The sequence below is a fragment of the Spermophilus citellus genome (assembly GCF_964194105.1).
Source record: "Spermophilus citellus genome assembly, chromosome: 15".
In the NCBI taxonomy this organism is placed as follows: domain Eukaryota; kingdom Metazoa; phylum Chordata; class Mammalia; order Rodentia; family Sciuridae; genus Spermophilus; species Spermophilus citellus.
Window position 1 is genome coordinate 59,343,288 of NC_138195.1, and position 21,390 is coordinate 59,364,677.

At 41.2% G+C, this 21,390-nt stretch overlaps 1 pseudogene across 1 annotated transcript; it reads left to right on the forward strand.

Annotated features, from left to right (window-relative positions):
- Positions 1-6,817: 6,817 nt before the first annotated feature.
- Positions 6,818-7,629, forward strand: LOC308634401 (large ribosomal subunit protein mL45-like; annotated as a pseudogene). Its single transcript has one exon. The product of its transcript is annotated as a large ribosomal subunit protein mL45-like (transcript).
- The last annotated feature ends 13,761 nt before the right edge of the window (positions 7,630-21,390 follow it).

The window sequence follows — 21,390 nt, forward strand, 5'->3', positions numbered from 1 at the left end:
TTCCCTCCTCATTTCCTTCTATTTTCAGTCCAGAGGACAAGTATAGGCATATGTAACACTTAGAGATGGTTGAATAAATTCATATCCAAAAGTCATTTACAAAGGACAAGCTTTCCTATGAATTTCAACAAAAAATGTTCAAAATGTTCTAAGTTTACTAACTACTTGGTCATACACCAGCAACCTCTTTAATATCTAGAGACTACATGTTACAAAATCGGGACTCAGTTGTCCATTATATACACTATATATACAGCAAAACCAAATGCACAAAACATACAGAAAACTGATGTCTGAAAATGTCCGAGTATGAACACACGAACATATGACCTTTTGCAATTGCTTCCTTCCCACCTCCTCCACATCAGTGAGCAAGTACAGTCAGTGCTATACTGCTCACAGAGGTGGTTTAATAGTTCCATTTCCAAAAGATTATTTCAAATAAATTTTAGCAAAAAGATATTTAAGATACTTTGGTCACTTCTAAAAACTAGACAAGACTAGATGTTTCAAGTAAAGACTCAATTTGTCCACTATGTACATGACAGTCTTGAACACACTGCATGCATGTAACAATAGTTCTAATTTGAAAATTCTTCAAAATATGAGCATTCTGGCCCTTCACCAACCCAGTGGGCTATAATGCTCAAAATGTCACAAGACAGTCCTTCCTAGGAATTTTAACCCAAAACATACAAAATTGGTTTACTATCCTACTTTTGTCATACGCTGACAACTTCTTTAACATCTAGAAAGACTAGATGTAGATGAGGACTCATTTGTCCTTTATATATACTATATACACAGCAAAGTAAAACAAAACCCATAGACATAAGGTACAACTCTTGGCTCACTGTAAGAACTTTGGCACGGTGCTCCATAGGACCAGCAATCCCTGCTACCCAACAAGGGTTTGGCCATTGCGCACCACTCCCTCCCCCCACCCCCGGAGAGGGGGGAAACATTTCATAAAAAATTTTAACAAAGAGATGTACAAAATGTTTTATATATTTTACCACTTCTACTTTTAACATATATCAGACACTTTAGAACATCTAGAAAGTCTAGATTTTTTTTAAGTATTCACATTTTCACTATATATACAATAATGAGGAAAAAATGCACACACAAGACAACGGATTTTATGCGAAAAATGTCTTTTCCGTAAAAGCAGTCTGGCACCGGACCTCCTCACGGTCAGTCTTCTGCATGTCCATCAACCCCCTGAACAGACTGGACACGTGTGGCTCCTAGAGGCAGACTAACAGATCCCCTCCAAAGTCCCTTCCAGAGGCATTTCTGATTTCTTCAAACACAGGGGCATTTACAAGAGGTTACTTCCTAACCCTACCATAGGTCGGGCATCCTCTTCGCATTTACAAGGCCCAGAGCAGCAGCAGTTTTCAAAGGTTGGAGGCAAATGGCGAGCAGCTTTTTCCCGTGATGTGCCCAGGCCACCTACAAAGGCCCGCGTCCTTCCCCAAGCGGGTGGGCATTTCCAAGGGTCAGAGGCGGGGTCGTGCTCTGCTGTTTCTCTCTTCCACAGAACCACCACAAACTGCCCAGGCAGCTGATCGTCCCTCCCATCGTCGTCTTGGGGGCTTTGCTCACCTCCCAGGACCCTTCTGGTCTCAGTGAGCCTTGCAAGGACAAGGTGCATCTCCAGGAGCAGCGCTGCACACTCCCGGAGGGCCCTTTGTAGGCGGTTCCATTGTCCAAGGCGCCGCCCCCCTTTCAAGTGTCCACTCTCCTTCTTGGCCCCTCGAAGCCCCTGTTGGCCTAGAAGGCGTTTGTGCGGCCGGCCAATCTTCTTGTCATGCCACACCCGCCGCCACCCAAAGTGCCATGTCTTTGTTAGCAGCTTCAGCTGGAAGGGACATAAGGCTCCTGGGCCATATGTAGGGCCAGAAGTGCCGGGCATCCCATGGGGTTCTGGGTTGACAGGTCACTGCCGCCATCAGGTCATCCATCCTGGATGATAGGCTCACCTGTCCTTAACAGCCAGGACAGCCAATGGGCAGTCGCAGATGGAGCTCTGGGGATCTGCAGGGGAGGACGTGTCCTGTCCTGGAAGCCCCTAGCTAACTCACCTGCCTGGGCTCAGGGCCCGCAAAGGGCCGGGAGAGCTGGGAGAGCAGGTAGCGCTCTGTTTCTCACCAGGCTGGCTGCAAGACCGCCCTTTTTACTTTGTATTTGGATATAAGGTCTAGCTAAGGTTTCCAGAAGGAGATCCTCCTGCCTCACCCTCCTGAGTTGCTGGGGTTACAGCTGCTTTTTGTTCTTTTTGCTGTTTCTTTAAGTCCTGTTCTGTCTGTAAAACCAATCACCTTTGCTAGAACCATGGGAACACTTCCTCTATTTTATGGAATAAAGCATTGCCTCATTCTAGAAGAAAAAAAATAAAGCCAGGGCTTAGGGATGTGGCTCAGGAGTAGAGCACTTGCCAGGCATGTAAAGACCCTGGGTTCAATCCCCATTACCAGAAAATAAATAGATAAGTAGGTAGGTAGAGAAAGGGATAGAGAAAGCCGATTAGGATATTCAAATAAGTTGTAATTGTATCATCATTTAACATAACTAAGTGCTGCATTTGAAGGTGGAAACCTTCCCCTTCAATCTTTGGTCTGTATTCCTTCCTCCCTCCTCTTCTTCAAGGCAATGTTAGGTCAGTAGGAGGAGCCTTCTTTGTATAATCTTCACAGCCCTGCAGAAGACACAAATTCAAGCACTTGGCTTTTCAGCTTTGATTCTCATCAGACTCCAGATGAGCAAGGAACCCAGTTTTCTACCTCCACCTTCTCTGATTTTCCCCTCTTTCTTTCTTTTAACTGTTGGGTTTTTTTGGTAAAGACATGTAATATTTACATTCCATTCCCCAACACTCAGTCACACCTTTGTCTTCCTCCTAGATTTGCAGTTGAAGATACTAACAGCTCTATGCTATTCCTTTGCTGAAATATTTTCTGTTACCCATTGATTGGTTAGAGTTAATTTTTCCAGAAGTTTTCTCAAGCATGAAATGTTCACAGGTGAACAATAAGACTACCAGGATGTGGGATGATAATTTTGATAGCTGGGTGATGAGTCAGGGAGGGTGTATAATATTCTACTTTATGTATGACATTTTCTATTTTTAAAAAGTTAAAATGTAAAAAGAAGACATTATGTAAACAATATTCTGAGCTCTTTGATGTTTGGGTGATGCTATAGGTTTTATTAAATGAGAAGAGGCCATTGTTTTGAACTAAGCTCCTCTAGAGACCGGGATGAAGACCAAAATGGAGTTGTTAGGTAGGGGCTAGCAATGAGCAGTGAAATGCATGGTAAGGTCATAAAGGGTTTTTAAATTACTTTAGGGTCCTTCTTTAGACTCACTTAAGAAATCAAATGGTGGCAGTTAATCTGTAGAAAAAAGGAAGGAGCTATTAGTAAAACACATAGGGAGCAAAGCATTAATGGGACTAACTAGACAGGGTCCACTGAGGTTGATGTGAAGTTAGAAACTTTTGCTAAAGGGTCTCCAAGTGTCTGGGAAAGAAGACACCTTTAGTAGTGCAGGTGCACTAAGGTAACTACTGACCAGTTACTGACCCCAGTGTCCACATTAGCATGGGATTGACTTGTGGGTGAAGCCCTCCTAAATAGGATGGCCACCATGACAGTTCTGGAGAGGACCAACTAGGTCAAAACCCCACCACCCGATGTGAAGAAGTTAAACACCTGGTTGGAGAATGTTGCTGGAGGGGGACCCCAGTTTTCAAGTCAACCATGAAACAGTACTAAATTTGGAGACAACATTGACTCCTGACTGGTTCTCTGCTCAGAGATGCCCCCATCCCCCGCCCTGAGAGTGGTCTCTTCTTGAGCCTCATTCGGCTTTTACTTTTTTCACCTCACTTTCTCTTTACTTTCACTGATAATAAAGTTCTCTGCCATGGCTTTTGGTGTCTGACTTTAAAGTTTCTTTTGTCAGAACCCAAGAACCAAGGTTTGGAGTTTCAGCTGCCTGCTTTTCTGTGACAGGAAACTTCATGCTGAAGTTCCAAGTCACCAAGCTGACACTCCGTGGATTGTCTGACCTGCCCAGTAATCAGGATTAGAGAGACTGCCAAATTACCAAAGAGGCCAGTTTCAATTGGCATGATGATGAAGGTGCCTCAGCCTTAATCCTCCCACAAAAAAGGCAACCTGAAATAATCTGATGTTAACCAATATTTTTGTATTGATCTATATCCTGTTCAATCCTAGCAAGGAAAGTTAACTTTGAAATGACCCATCTAGTTTTTGCTCTACGTTTCTTTCTTCTAGTCCTTGTCTTTCTGTAAAATGAAAACTCCTGGGCTCAGCTCATCAGAGCATTCATATTTTCTGAAATAGTGTTACTCTATTCTAGAAGAGACAGTCAAGCCAATTGAGATCATTAAGTTGAGTTATTGTAATTTTGTTCTTGACAATCTATAGCGTTTCTACTTTATCCCTGTCTGGGTTTTGAATCTGTGGCTCATAGATTTTTTCTTGTGTCTTGGAAGGGTTGGAACTCTGCGTTCTGGCCCAGGGCTGTCTTCAAACTTGTGATCCTCCTGCTTCAGCCTCATGAGTGGCTGGGATTCAGGTGTGAAGCAGCATGCATGGTTTGTTGTTTTGCAGTGCTGGGGATCAAATCCAGGGCCTCATCCATGCTAGGGAAGTGCTCTACCAAATAGCTACAACCCCCATACTGCTATGATGTTTGGATATATATATATACACAGTGGACTGACTCTTACAATTGAGTTAATTAGCATATCCAAACTTTCACTTAAAATCCTCTCTGTGTGATAGGAAGATTTAAGATCTATGCTAAGCACCTGTAACCCTAGTTATGTGGCCGGACTGGGCAACTTAGTGCAGATGCTATCTCAAAATAAAAAGTAAAAAAGCATGTGGATACAGTTCAGAGGTAGAGGGACCTTGGGTTCAGTTCTTAGCACTACAAAAATAAATAGCAGGGCACAGTGTCATATGCCTGTAATCACAGACTAGAAGGCTGAGACAGCAGGATTGTAAATCCAAGGCCAGCCTCAGCATTTTAGCAAGACCCTCAGCAATGTAGTGCGACCCTGTCTCAAAAATGTTTTAAAAATGGCAGGGGATGTACCTCAGTGCTAAAGCACCTCTGGGTTAGATCAATAAATAATAAATAAATAGTGAATATTGTTTCATTGTACATACATACCTCATTATTCTTACCTGCTCCTTTGATGATGGATGCTTGGATCGTTTTCAAATCTTGGTGATTTTGACCAATGCTGCAATGAACACAGGAGGACAGATATTTTCTCTAGTTGCTGATTTTATTTCCTTTGGGTGTGTGCCCAGACGAAGAATTGCTGGTCCTATAGTAGTTCTACTTTTAATTTTTTAAGGATTCTCCATAGTATTTTTCATAAAGGCAGTACATCCTGCCTCAGTGTAGAAGGATCCCTTTTCTTATTCTTACCAACACTTGTTCTCTTTTGATTTTTTGAAATAATACCCATTTTTTTAAAATAATATTTATTTTTTAGATATTGGAGGACACAACATCTTTCTTTGTATATGGTGCTGAGGATCGAACCCAGGCCACACGCATGCCAGGCGTGCGCGCTACCGCTTGAGCCACATCCCCAGCCCAATACCCATTATTTTTAATGGGCGATGTGAGATGCTCTCTCATTGTAGTTTTGATTTATATTTCTCTGATGATTAATGACATTGAGTCTCTTTTCACATATGTATGTAGCTCTATTTTAAAATATTAACTACTTGCCAAAGTCTGGCTTCCTTCTTTGGAAATTCCAAGTATGGGTATGGGGGTCTTTCCTACTTTGTTTGCACGTGAATCATTTACTCCCAAATGATACACGCACAATGCTTTATTTCCTTATGGTTCCTTTTTTTCTTTGATTTAAAAGTTTTGTTCCTTAATTATCTACTGTGGTATCCACTTTCTTGTGCTTTTTATTTGAAAATGTCTTCCTTTGTTTCTTGCTTCCTTCCTCCCTCTCTCCCTCCCTCCCTTCCTACTTTCCTTCAATTCTTTCATTTCTGTGGTATTGGGGATTGAATCTGGGAATGCTCTATATTTGCAGCCCCCTCCCCACCCCTTTTTTTAAGGAAGAGTCTCACTAGATTTCTGAGGCTGATCTTGAATTTGCCACTCTCCTGCTTTTGCCCCCTGAATCTCTGAGATTACAGGCATGCACTACCATGCCCAGCATGTCTTATCTATATTTCTTCTAATTTACTCATGAATTATGTACTTCCTGCTACTCCTCTTGTCTGGCCATCTTATTTGAGAATTCTGGTATTCCTGACTTACAGTTTTCCTTCATAACTGCTACTGTTTATAAAGTGTCTTCAATTGTTTTAAAAATTCATGTTGGAAGGTTGTGTAATCATTTTCATGTGCCTTTTATGAAGTAAACTTGGCAATTGGATTTTCATTTTTTTCTTGTTATTGCTGTTTGTATTGGGGATTGAACCCAGGGGTGCTTTATCAAGTAGATATATCCCCAGCCCTTTTTATTTTTTATTTTGATAGATGGGATCTCTCTAATTTGCTGGGGGCCTCACAAAGTTTGCTAGGTTGGCTTTAAACTTGTGATCCTCCTGCCTCAGCCTTTCAAATTGCTGGGATTATAAGCCTGTGCCACCATGACATGCTTGGTAGGATTTCTTCGTGTGCAATGTAGCTTTTGTTTTCTTTCTCATATTTAAAAGCAGTGTGTTTTGACTACTAAGCTAGCTCCACCCTTTGCGCCTTCTCTCCTACCTCACACACTTCTTGCAGAGCCCCCATCCCAAGGGCCTTTGTGTGAACAAAATGGCAGCCCCCATGCCTCAGAGGTTGTCTTGCTTATCCAAAGCTTAGGGATGGTGGTCTCAGCAGTCCCTCTTGATGACTCAGTCTATAGCTGTCGTTCCAGTAAGAACTAAAGAAAGTTTCACACCTCCTGCTTATGAACCCAAATATGAAATAGAAAAGGAGTTTATAGAATATGCTTGGAAAGCAGGATTGGTTATTCCCCTAGAACGTTTGGACCAGCCCATACATGTGGCCTGTACAGCTGGTATCTTTGATGGTTATGTTCCTCCTGAGGGTGATGCTCCAATGTCATCTCTTTCAAAGGAAGGACTGAAAGAGAGAACTGAGCGATTAAAGAAAAATGCAGCACCACAGTTGTCAATCCGGAAGATAAAAGAATTTGATGCTAATTTTAAAACAGAGGACTTCCCTGAAAAAGCTAAGGATTTCTTCATAGAAGCTCACCTTTGTCCAAACAACTCAGACTATGACTGGCTTCACACTTTGGAAACTGAACACTGTTTTCTGGATATGGTCTGGGACATCGAGTATAAGACTGTGTGGTCCACATACACACAGACTCTAGCCATCTATTATTGGTTTGGGCAGTTGGGTATGGACAAGAATGTACCAAGGATGTCTTGGCATATATTGTGTTTGAGAAACACCTGGTGAACCCCTTCGAGAGCTGGAGAATGCATGGCAAGATTGTTCCCCCATGGGAGCCCCCTAAGCAGCCCATCCTTAAAATGGTAATGATGCCAGTGGCACACACCTGTATTCCGAGCATCTTGGGAGGATGAGGCAGGAGAGTCATCAGTTCAAAGCCAGCCTCAGCAACTAAGGTCCTATCTCTAAATAAATATAAAGAGGTGCTGGTGATATGGCTTACTGGGTTCAATTTCTGGTACCAAAAAAAAAAAAAGAATACAAAAAAATTAAAGTATGTTTTATTGAAGTGAAGTTCAACAGTTCATATCTATTGTGTGCTATTCTATTGCAAGAAAATTTGTGAAAAATGTACAATTTTCTGCTTAATTCAAAAGCTAAAGAGATCAGGATTGAAGATGAAATAAAAATCTTCCACGATAAACAAAAGTTAAAAGAATTTGCAGCTAGAAAACCAGCTCTTCAAAACATCCTTGGCAAAACATTACAGGAAGAGGAAATGAAAAATAACAATGAAAGCCAACAGTGGGAGGTAGTACAGTAAAGGAAAAACTAAGCATAGAGGAAAAACAAATCATGTTAAGTAACATACATAATCAAATATGGCTGGAAATGCAAACCATATCTCAATCGTAACCCTAAATGTTAATGGCTTAAATGCACCAATCAAAAGACATAGGCTAGTAGAATGGATTAAAAAAAAGATCCAAAAATATGCTGCCTACAGGAGACTCATCTGATAGGAAAAGACATACACAGACTGAAGGTGAAAGGTTGGGAAAAATCATATCACTCATACGGACCCCAGAGGCAAGCAGGGGTGTCCATACTTGTATCAAATAAAGTAGACTTCAAGCCAAAGTTAATCAAAAGGGATAAACAAGGACACTACATACTGCTCAAGGGAACCATACACCAACAAGACTTGACGATCATTAATATATATGCCCCAAACACTGGTGCAGCTACATTCATCAAACAAACTCTTCTCAAGTTCAAGAGTCAAATAGACCACAACACGATAATCATGGGAGATTGTAACACACCTCTCTCACCACTGGACAGATCTTCCAAACAAAAGTTGAATAAAGAAACCATAGACAGCAGCACATGGATCCTACTCAAAGATAGACCATATATTATGCCATAAGGCAACTCTTAGTAAATATAAAGGCGTGGAGATAATACCTTGCACCATATCAGATCATAATGGAGTGAAATTGGAAATCAATGATAAAAGAAGGAAGGAAAAATCCTACATCACATGGAAAATGAACAATATGTTACTGAATGATCAATGGGTTACAGAAGACATAAAGGAGGAGATAAAAAAATTCTTAGAGACAAATGATAATACAGACAAAACATACCGGAATCTATGGGACACAATGAAAGCAGTTTTAAGAGGGAAATTCATTTCTTTTAGTTCTTTCCTTAAAACAAGAAAAAACCAACAAATAAATGAACTCACACCACACCTCAAAAACCTAGAAAAGGAAGAGCAAAACAACTGCAAATGTAGTAGAAGACAAGAAATAATTAAAATTAGAGCAGAAATCAATGAAATTGAAACAAAAAAAATTGAAAAAATTGATAAAACTAAAAGTTGGTTCTTTGAAAAAATATATAAGATAGACAGGCCCTTAGCCATGCTAACGAAGAGAAGAAGAGAGAGAACTCAAATTACTAACATACAGGATGAAAAAGGCGATATCACAACAGACACTACAGAAATACAGAAGATAACTAGAAAGTATTTTGAAACCCTATATTCCAATAAAATAGAAGATAGTGAAGATATCGATAAATTTCTTAAGTCATATGATCTGCCCAGATTGAGTCAGGAAGACACACACAATTTAAACGGACCAATAACAAAGGAAGAAATAGAAGAAGCCATCAAAAGACTACCAACCAAGAAAAGCCCTGGACCAGATGGGTATACAGCGGAGTTCTACAAAACCTCCAAAGAAGAATTAATACCAATACTTTTCAAGCTATTTCAAGAAATAGAAAAGGAAGGAGCTCTTCCAAATTCATTCTATGAGGCCAACATCACTCTGATCCCGAAACCAGACAAAGACACTTCAAAGAAAGAAAATTACAGACCAATATCTCTAATGAACTTGGATGCAAAAATTCTCAATAAAATTCTGGCGAATTGAATACAAAAGCATATCAAAAAACTTGTGCACCATGATCAAGTAGGATTCATCCCTGGGATGCAAGGCTGGTTCAATATACGGAAATCAATACATGCTATTCACCACATCAATAGACTTAAAGACAAGAACCATATGATCATCTCGATAGATGCGGAGAAAGCATTTGACAAAGTACAGCATCCCTTTATGTTCAAAACACTAGAAAAACTAGGGATAACAGGAACTTACCTCAACATTGTAAAAGCTATATATGCTAAACCTCAGGCTAGCATCATCCTAAATGGAGAAAAACTGAAGGCATTCTCTCTAAAATCTGGAACAAGACAGGGATGCCCTCTATCACCACTTCTATTCAATATAGTTCTCGAAATACTGGCCAGAGCAATTAGACAGACAAAAGAAATTAAAGGCATAAAAATAGGAAAAGAAGAAATTAAATTATCGCTATTTGCGGATGACATGATAATATATTTAACAGACCCAAAAGGGTCTACAAAGAAGCTGCTAGAGTTAATAAATGAATTCAGCAAAGTGGCAGGTTATAAAATCAACATGCATAAATCAAAGGCATTCCTGTATATCAGCAAGAAAACCTCTGAAATGGAAATAAGGAAAACCACTCCATTCACAATATCCTCAAAGAAAATAAGATACTTGGGAATCAACCTAACAAAAGAGGTGAAAGATTTATACAATGAAAACTACAGAACCCTAAAGAGAGAGATAGAAGAAGATCTCAGAAGATGGAAAAATGTACCCTGTTCATGGATAGGCAGAACTAATATCATCAAAATGGCGATATTACCCAAAGTTCTCTACAGGTTTAATGCAATGCCAATCAAAATCCCAACGGCATTTCTTGTAGAAATAGATAAAGCAATCATGAAATTCATATGGAAAAATAGAAGACCTAGAATAGCAAAAGTAATTCTAAGCAGGAAGTGTGAATCAGGAGGTATAGTGATACCAGATTTCAAACTGTACTACAAAGCAATAGTAACAAAAACAGCATGGTACTGGTACCAAAACAGGCAGGTGGACCAAGGGTACAGAATAGAGGACACAGAGACTAATCCACAAAGTTACAACTATCTTATATTTGATAAAGGGGCTAAAAGCATGCAATGGAGGAAGGATAGCATCTTCAACAAATGGTGCTGGGAAAATTGGAAATCCATATGCAACAAAATGAAATTGAATCCCTTTCTCTCGCCATGCACAAGAGTTAACTCAAAATGGATCAAGGAGCTAGATATCAAATCAGAGATACTGCATCTGATAGAAGAAAAAGTTGGCTCCGATCTACATATTGTGGGGTCGGGCTCCAAATTCCTTAATAGGATGCCCATAGCCCAAGAGTTAATAACAAGAATAAACAAATGGGACTTACTTAAACTAAAAAGTTTTTTCTCAGCAAGAGAAACAATAAAAGAGGTAAATAGAGAGCCTACATCCTGGGAACAGATTCTTACCCCTCACACCTCAGATAGAGCCCTAATATCCAGAATATACAAAGAACTCAAAAAATTAAACAATAAGATAACAAATAACCCAATCAACAAATGGGCCAAGGACCTGAACAGACACTTCTCAGAGGAGGACATACAATCAATCAACAAGTATATGAAAAAATGCTCACCATCTCTAGCAGTCAGAGAAATGCAAATCAAAACTACCCTAAGATACCATCTCACTCCTGTAAGATTGGCAGCCATTATGAAGTCAAACAATAAGTGTTGGCAAGGATGTGGGGAAAAGTGTACACTTGTACACTGCTGGTGGGACTGCAAATTGGTGAGGCCAATTTGGAAAGCAGTATGGGGATTCCTGGGAAAGCTGGGAATGGATCCACCATTTGACCCAGCTATCACCCTTCTCGGACTATTCCCTGAGGAACTTAAAAGAGTGTGCTATTCCCTGAGGACCTTAAAAGAGCATATTATAGGGATACTGCCACATCTATGTTCATAGCAGCACAATTCACAATAGCTAAACTGTGAAACCAACCTAGATGCACTTCAATAGATGAATGGATTAAAAATGTGGCATCTATACACAATGGAGTATTATGCAGCACTAAGAAATGACAAAATCATTGAATTTGCAGGGAAATGGATGGCATTAGAGCAGATTATGCTAAGTGAAGCTAGCCAATTCCCTAAAAAACAAATGCCAAGTGTCTTCTTTGATATAAAGAGAGCAACTAAGAACAGAACAGGAAGGAAGAGCATGAGGGAAAGACTAACAGTAAACAAAGATGAATGGGGGGAGAGAAAGGGAGAGAAAAGGGAAAGCATATGGAAATGGTAGTAGACCTTCAATGATACACAAAATTATAAGAGGTTGTGAGGGGCAAGGGGAAGGGAAAAAGTAAGGGGAGAGAATCGAACAACAGCAGAGGAGGTAGAGAGGGAAGATGGGAGGGGAGGGGAGGGGAGGGGGGATAGTAGGGGATAGGAATGGTAGCAGAATACAACAGTCACTAATATGCCATTATGTAAAAATGTGAGTGTGTAACCAATGTGATTCTGCAATTTGTATTTGGGGTAAAAATAGGAGTTCAAAACCCAATTGAGTCAAATGTATGAAAGATGATATATCATGAGCTCTGTAATGTTTTGAACAATCAATAAAAAAAGAAAAAAAAAGAAACCATAGAGCTCAATAATACAATTAATAATTTAGACTTAATTGATATATACAGAATATACCACCCAACATCAAGTGGATACACTTTCTTCTCAGAAGCACATGGATCCTTCTCAAAAATAGACCATATATTATGTCACAGGGCAAATCTTAGCAATTACAAAGGAGTTGAGATACTACCATGCATTTTATCTGATCATAATGGAATGAAATTGAAAATCAATAATAAAATGAGAAAGGAAAAATCCTACATCACATGGAGATTAAACAATATGCTACTGAATGAACAAAGGGTTACAGAAGGCATCAAAGAGGAAATTAAAAAATTCTTAGAGGTAAATGAAAACTCAGACACAACATATCGAAATCTCTGGGACACTATGAAAGCTAAGAGGAAAATTCATTTCATGGAGTTCATTCCTTAAAAGAAGGAAAAGCCAACAAATAAATGACCTCACACTACACCTCAAAGCCTTAGAAAAAGAAGAACAAATCAGCAGCAAATACAGTAGAAGGCAAGAAATAATTAAAATTAGAGCTGAAATCAATGAAATCGAAACAAAAGAAACAATGGAAAAAATTGACAAAACTAAAAGTTGGTTCTTTGAAAAACTAAATAAGATTGATAGACCACTAGCCACGCTAACAAAGAGAAGAAGAGAGAGAACCCAAATTACTAGCTTATGGGATGAAAAAGGCAACATCACAACAGCCAATTCAGAAATACAGAAGATAATTAGAAATTATTTTGAAACCCTATACTGTAATAAAATAGAAGATAGTGAAGGCATCGATAAATTCCTTAAGACATATGAACTACCCAGATTGAGTCAGGAAGATATAAACAACCTAAACAGACCAATATTAAGTGAGGAAATAGAAGAAGCCATCAAAAGACTACCAACCAAGAAAAACCCAGGACCGGATGGATATACAGCAGAGTTTTACAAGAACTTTAAAGAAGAACTAATACCAATACTCCACAATCTATTTCAGGATATAGAAAAAGAGGGAGAACTTCCAAATTCATTCTATGAGGCCAATATCATCCTGATTCCCAAACCAGATAAAGATACCTCAAAGAAAGAAAACTACAGACCAATATCCCTAATGAATTTAGATGCAAAAATTCTCAATAAAATTCTGGCAAATAGGATACAAAAACATATCAAAAAGATCGTGCACCATGATCAAGTAGGATTCATCCCTGGGATGCAAGGCTGGTTCAATATACGGAAATCAATAAAAGTTATTCACCACATCAATAGACTTAAAGACAAGAACCATATGATCATCTCGATAGATGCAGAAAAAGCATTCGACAAAGTACAGCATCCCTTTATGTTCAAAACACTAGATAAACTAGGGATAACAGGTACTTACCTCAACATTGTAAAAGCTATATATGCTAAGCCTCAGGCTAGCATCATCCTAAATGGAGAAAAACTGAAGGCATTCCCTCTAAAATCTGGAACAAGACAGGGATGCCCTCTATCACCACTTCTATTCAATATAGTTCTCGAAATACTGGCCAGAGCAATTAGACAGACAAAAGAAATTAAAGGCATTAAGATAGGAAAAGAAGAACTTAAATTATTTGTGGATTATATGATCCTATACCTAGAAGACACAAAAGGGTCTACAAAGAAACTACTAGAGCTAATAAATGAATTCAGCAAAGTGGCAGGATATAAAATCAACATGCATAAATCAAAGGCATTCCTGTATATCAGCAACAAATCTTCTGAAATGGAAATGAGGAAACACACCCCATTCACAATATCCTCAAAAAAAAAAAAAAATACTTGGGAATCAACCTAACAAAAGAAGTGAAAGATTTATACAATGAAAACTACAGAAACCTAAAGAGAGAAATAGAAGATCTTAGAAGATGGAAAAATATACCCTGTTCATAGATAGGCAGAACTAACATCATCAAAATGGTGATATTACCAAAAGTTCTCTATAGATTCAATGCAATGCCAATCAAAATCCCAACGGCATTTCTTGTAGAAATAGATAAAGCAATCATGAAATTCATATGGAAAAACAAAAGACCCAGAATAGCAAAAGCAATTCTAAGCAGGAAGTGTGAATCAGGAGGTATAGCAATATCAGATTTCAAACTGTACTACAGAGCAATAGTAACAAAAACAGCATGGTACTGGTACCAAAACAGGCGGGTGGACCAATGGTACAGAATAGAGGACACAGAAACCAATCCATAAAATTACAACTATCTTATATTCGATAAAGGGGCTAAAAGCTTTTGAACAATCAATAAAAAAGGTGGGGGGGGGGGGCTAAAAGCATGCAATGGAGGAAGGATAGCATCTTCAACAAATGGTGCTGGGAAAACTGGAAATCCATATGCAATAAAATGAAACAGAGTCCCTTTCTCTCGCCATGCACAAAAGTTAACTCAAAATGGATCAAGGAGCTTGATATCAAATCAGAGACTCTGCATCTGATAGAAGAAAAAGTTGGCTCTGATATACATATTGTGGGGTTGGGCTCCAAATTCCTAAATAGGACACCCATAGCACAAGAGTTAAAAACAAGAACCAACAAATGGGCCTTACTCAAATTAAAAAGTTTTTTCTCAGCAAGAGAAACAATAAGAGAGGTAAATAGGGAGCCTACATCCTGGGAACATATCTTTACTCCTCACACTTTAGATAGACCCCTAATATCCAGAGTATACAAAGAACTCAAAAAATTAAGCAATAAGAAAACAAATAACCCAATCAACAAATGGGCCAAGGACCTGAACAGACACTTCTCAGAGGAGGATATACAATCAATCAACAAGTACATGAAAAAATGCTCACCATCTCTAGCAGTCAGAGAAATGCAAATCAAAACTACCCTAAGATACCATCTCACTCCAGTAAGATTGGCAGCCATTATGAAGTCAAACAACAACAAATGCTGGCGAGGATGTGGGGAAAAGGGTACACTTGTACATTGCTGGTGGGACTGCAAATTGGTGTGCCCAATTTGGAAAGCAGTATGGAGATTCCTGGGAAAGCTGGGAATGGAACCACCATTTGACCCAGCTATTCCCGTTCTCGGACTATTCCCTGAAGACCTTAAAAGAGCATACTACAGGGATACTGCCACATCTATGTTCATAGCAGCAAAATTCACAATAGCTAGACTGTGGAACCAACTTAGATGCCCTTCAATAGATGAATGGATTAAAAAAATGTGTCATTTATACACAATGGACTATTACTCAGCACTAAAAAATGACAAAATCATGGAATTTGCAGGGAAATGGATGGCATTAGAGCAGATTATGCTAAGTGAAGCTAGCCAATCCCTAAAAAACAAATGCCAAACGTCTTTTTTGATATAAGGAGAGCAACTAAAAACAGAGCAGGGAGGAAGAGCATGAAAAAAAGATTAACATTAAACAGGGACGAGAGGTGGGAGGGAAAGGGAGAGAGAAGGGAAATTGCATGGAAATGGAAGAAGACCCTCATTGTTATACAAAATTACATACAAGAGGTTGTGAGGGGAAAGGGAAAAAAATCAAGGGAGAGAAATGAATTACAGTAGAGGGGGTAGAGAGAGAAGATGGGAGGGGAGGGGAGGGGGGATAGTAGAGGATAGGAAAGGTAGCAGAATACAACAGTCACTAGTATGGCAATATGTAAAAACGTGGATGTGTAACCGATGTGATTCTGCAATCTGTATACGGGGTAAAAATGGGAGTTCATAACCCACTTGATTCAAATATATGAAATATGATATGTCAAGAGCTATGTAATGTTTTGACCAATAAATAAATAAATAAATAAATTCTAAAACAAACAAAAAAAAAAGCTAAAGAGATTGGTGACCTTTTTTCATGTTACAGTTTAGGACTTCATAAAGTACTGCTTGTGGATAAATCATGTGTGTCCTGAAGGGCAGTCGATGACACCCCAATCTTCTCACTATTTTACACCAGTGATGTTTACCCAAGCGTAGCTACGGCACTCTTCAATCTGGTCTTAGTAATCCTAGCCACCGTTTTGAAGCCCACTCCCCATTTTGCTTCCCAATAAACAAATATTTGGGGCAGGTTGTGGCTGTTGAACTGCTGGCATATTCGGCTCAGACAGCATTCCATGAAGACAGAGGGCACATGAGTGGCCCCTGGGTAAAATGTCACTGGATGGGATTTCATGGAAAGCTTCAAGAGTTTTGTCTTTTGTGAAAGTTTCAGTGACAGCTGATGAAGGCTAAACCAGGACAGTTGTTGAAAGGGACAATTCTGCAAAAGACTCTGAGAAGAATTTTTCTTCTCTACCCCCTCTCTTCTCAAATTAAGGGTCCCAAATGCTAAAGCAATACTGGATTCTCAGAGCAGCAGGAAATAGAGGAGACAAGGAAGAGAGAGATCTCCTTTAGATACTTGCAAGGTCTGCAGATGCCCCAGTTTCTGAGTTTCTTAGCACTACTCAGCACAGACTGAACCCCTTGGGAGCTCACATATACAAAGACCATTTACTCATCTCAGGACCTTCCTTTTTCCAGGATTAGAGGCTGTCAAAAACAAAGACATGGACAAGTCCATGCTGTCTGTCTTGTTCCACTTAATTCATTTGTTTGCAGTCATAAGCATGTTTTTTAATTTACTTTTAACTACATACCAAAGAAAGGATGCATTCATCTTAATCCTTTAACAAGATCTCATAGTTCATGAACCAAAGTCTTTACAGCAAGATTAGAATACAGAGTTCTGGTAGGCTGGGGTTGTGGCTCAGCGGTAGAATGCTCGCCTAGCATGCATGAGGCCCTGGGTTAGATCCTCACAATCGCATAAAAATAAATAAATAAACCAAATAAAGGGGGTTGGGGATGTTGCTCAAGCGGTAGCGCGCTCGCCTGGCATGCATGCGGCCCGGGTTCGATCCTTAGCACCACATACAAACAAAGATGTTGTGTCTGCCGAGAACTAAAATAAATAAATAAATAAATTCTCTCTCTCTCTCTCTCTCTCTCTCTCTCTCTCTCTCTCTCTCTCTCTCTCTCTCTCCCCCTCTCCTCTAAAAAAAATAAAATAAAGGTATTGTGTCTAACCAATATATATATATATATATATATATATATATATATATTTAAAAAGAATACAGGATTCTGTTTCCTCTCAGATTAAAAACAGATTTCGTGAATATTTGACTTGTGGAATATATCATTATGATTGGTATTTTGGTGCTCCTTTACTGAGGTCTAAATTAGTATGTTTCTTAAATGCCCTCTAAGTGGTCTTTTACCCAGGGTGTTTGCATTTGTAATCATCTTCCATTATAAAGTCAGGCATCAAATAGGAAAAGAGAGAGAGAGAGAGAGAGAGAGAGAGAGGTGAGCTACAGAGGGGCAGGTAGAGAAGAGGTGGAAAGAACTCCTCAGCTCCTCAGTTCTGTTCTGGGGAGTTTTCTGAGAGTCCTCTCCTCCTAGGACTATGTGGCTGGCAACAGTGGAGACCCTACCCTCCCTCTGGTCCCTCCCCACTTCCTGTTCCTCCTCACTTCCCTGGCTTCCTGCACCTGTGCTGCTGGCCTCACCTGGTTCTGGGGTTTGCAATCTTCCTCTGTCCTCATTCTCCACAGTGAAGTGTGGATGTGTGGATGGTGGCCTTCCTTTGCTTCTTCTGGTTGCTCCCTAGAGTTGGAAGGAGACATGGGACCCTTTAGAATTTAACCACTGCCATGTTGCCACCAGACCTGGAAGTCTGGCAGGCGTTTTCCCTTTGCTCTGTCCACACACACTGTCCACACACACTGCTCTTCTCTGCCTGGCCCCCTCACTCTGACTGTGACTGGGATCAGCCAGAGGGAACATTCTAGGAACATGGACAGGGGAGAAATAGTGATTCCCCCAGGTACCTTCTTGCTGGGCATGGTTTGGGGGCAGCTTTGATCCTCTAATCATGGTTGTGGTTCCTGTCGACCCTTTCTTTTATAGCCATGGCTCATTTTGGAGGTTGTGAAGGCCTCTCCTCCCCTTGTAGACCCAGGAAAAAAACAACTGCCACTACTGCTGCTCACTGGGTGCTTCACCATTGCTCATTGGTCCCTAAACCTGTTCCCATCTCCATGAACAGTCCCTTTACTCAAGTTCTCTTTCAGTGAGAAACTCTGATGGCCACTAGGAGCCTGCTTGTCTCATGGATGTATGAAGGTCATTATGCTGGGCACGTCTTCCCTTGGTGACTAAAGAGCCAAGAGTCCAGTATCTGGATGAGAGAGGATCCCCTGTGGCAGGGAGGGGTCAGTGTGTGCAGCATCTGTGGGCACAGCATATACAATGAGCTGAAATTCATGAAGCAGAAGTAGGAGGAGGCCTAGGCAGAATGGACCATCACAAAACTTTTGATGTTGTGAGAGCTATAGCCCCAACCACACAAGAAAATGTTGTGCTTAGCCAGGCACTGGGTTGTATGCCTGTAATTCCAGGGATGTAGTTGGCTCAGTCAGGAGGATTGCAAGTTCAAAACCAGCCTCAGCAATTTAGCAAGACTCTAAGCAATTTAGAAAGTCCCTGTCTCAAATTAAAAAATAGAAGAGGCTGGGGATGTGGCTCAGTTGTTAAGTATATTTGGGTTCAATGCCTGCTAGTAAAAAAAAATAATGAAAAAAAAAAACAACCAAACAAATATACAATCAAACAACTAAAAGTCATGCTTTAGACATTTGGGATAGCCTCACATATTTGAATATTTAAAATAAACATGAAAAAAATTGGTAGTTGCTAAGGGACAAAATGCTCTTAGAAAATTTGACTCTCTGTCACCTGATGATTCAGCCTGTTGTTCGTTTGCCAGACTGAGTTATTGGGGAAATTCCCCTTGAAGAATTAGTCTACTTCTGTCAACTCCAGATTCTTCTGTCCAAGAGGAGGTGGACCTGACCTTCTGACTCAGGATATGCTATCAAGGGTGCCTATTCTTTAGACCTTTCTCTTGGGGCTCTCTTCTAAGATGAGGCAGTGGTGAGTGGGCTCCACCTGAGTTATCTTCAACTTGCTCCAGACACTTGAAATTGTTCTGTTACAGGAGATGTCTGAATCAGCCCCTCAGAGCAGAATCCATTCCTGGTTAACAGGGTCTCTAGTGAAGGATCCAGCCTCTGGGGTGCAATGTAGGGGCACATGTGTTGGGCTGGGAGTACAGGGGCTGGTTATAGATGGAACTGGGAAACCAAGGGGGACTAGACCCAGGCCAGAGCAGAAGACACTGGTGTCCACGTCCATTCCTGGAAGTTTGGTTTCTTACCTTCTCTCTATCAGGCATTTGGAACCTGTCTCTAGGCAAAGGGCCCTAGAGTGTCCTCACTCAAGTGGTCACCTTGAGGCAGTGTATTAAAGAGGACAGGGAGGGTGGAAGAATCCTCGCCTATATGCACTTGGGGGATCAGTCTGTAGGGGAGACTGATTAAAGAGGACAGGGAGGGCCAGCAGTATCTGAGAGGGAGGGGAAAGGCAGCTGTTCAAAGAGGCTACAGTGGGCAGGGCTCCAGGCAGGCTCCTGTGGACAGAGCCCTGCTGAGGGGCTGAGCTCTGAGGAGGGTCTGTCAGGGCTGGTGAGCTCCTGAGAGGGGATCTCTGACAAGCACACTAGCTGGGGCTTGTGGGGTGGGGTCTGGAAGCAAGTGAGTATCACTTCTCAGGGGAGGGGCAGAGAGGACCACTATGGAGGTGAGAGTCACACACAACCTCCAAGGAATCAGAAAAGGGGTGTGATGGGTCCAGGGAGCATCCTCATGTGTCCCTCAGCCCCATTCCCATCAGCTGCCCGGCTCCCTGACCTCCACCACCCTTGCCCTGGGTGGCCTCTGGAGCTGGGCTGTAACGAGGACATCATAGGGTCATCTGGACCTGCTTAAGCTCCATAGTCTCCACCTTCATGGTTCTTCCCAGGTCCCTGGGTCATAGGTATCTAATTGGATAACTTGCAAGTGGAGAATTATTGTAATCCTTTTGTTAACGAGGCCTCTTTCAAATTGTTTAAGCCTTGATCCACCTCTGCCCAAGGGAGGTGGCAGTGATACGTGTGGGTTGTGGCCTCAGGATCCTGAGGTGCTGCTGCCCCCAGCATACTCTACCCACCCCAGGGAGGCTGGTCTTAGCTCAGAGCTCTCCCAGCAACTTGGCCTGTGCCATGTGTGATGTGTAAGGGGCAGTAAAGCTGCTTTCTGTGGAATTCCAGCTAGGTCCAGAGAACCTGCTGGGTCTACTCTAGGACCGGAATGTAACCTTCTGACCTTGCAGAACCTCCCCTACAGACTGATCCAGAAAGTGCAGAGAGGACCCAGGATTCTTCCACATGCTGGCTGCCCCAGTACTGGGCGACTCAGGAGCTTGATTGAATGATAATCAACTGACTGGAAAGTCAGGGAAACTACCTGGCTCAATGCTATTACCTTCTCTATTTGCAGAGCCCAGGTCCTTAAGAATAGAAAGGGAATTGGTGACCACTACTAATTTTTAAAATATTTTTTGTAGTTGTTGATAGACTTTTGTTTTTATTGGTCTCTATGTGGTGCTGAGAATTGAGCTCAGTGCCTCACACATGCTAGGCTAGTACTATACCAGTGAGCTACAACCCAAGCCAGCCCACCACTGTTGTGTGCCTGACCTCAGGGGATGCCTGAGTCCTCACATCCCTAGAACCTCCAAAATCCTGACTAGGTTACACTGGGAACCTTGAATAGCAGACTGGGCAGCCTGGGCAGTTTCACCAGCTGCATTCCAGGGTCTGAGCTGGTAGGACCTTGTCTCCGAGCACTCAGGGCCCTGGCTCAGCTGACTTCTCTTGCTCAGCTTTAGCCCTGATCCCTGTCCTTCTGCTGCACAGGGTTGCTAGGACATGGGTGGGGGCACTGTGGGGTGTCTCACTGCAAGAGGCGCTAGACCAGCACTGGCATGCCTCACCCAGCCTCTTCCTCTTGCTGCCATCTCCAGTGACTCATCTGCCCAGCTTCCTACAGGTCAGGTGAGGGTTTGGTGCTTAGTGAGACATCAGAGGCCTGTATAAAAGCACACTGGTTCAGTCCCCAGCATCCGGCTGTCACTGCCTGCTGTTGCACA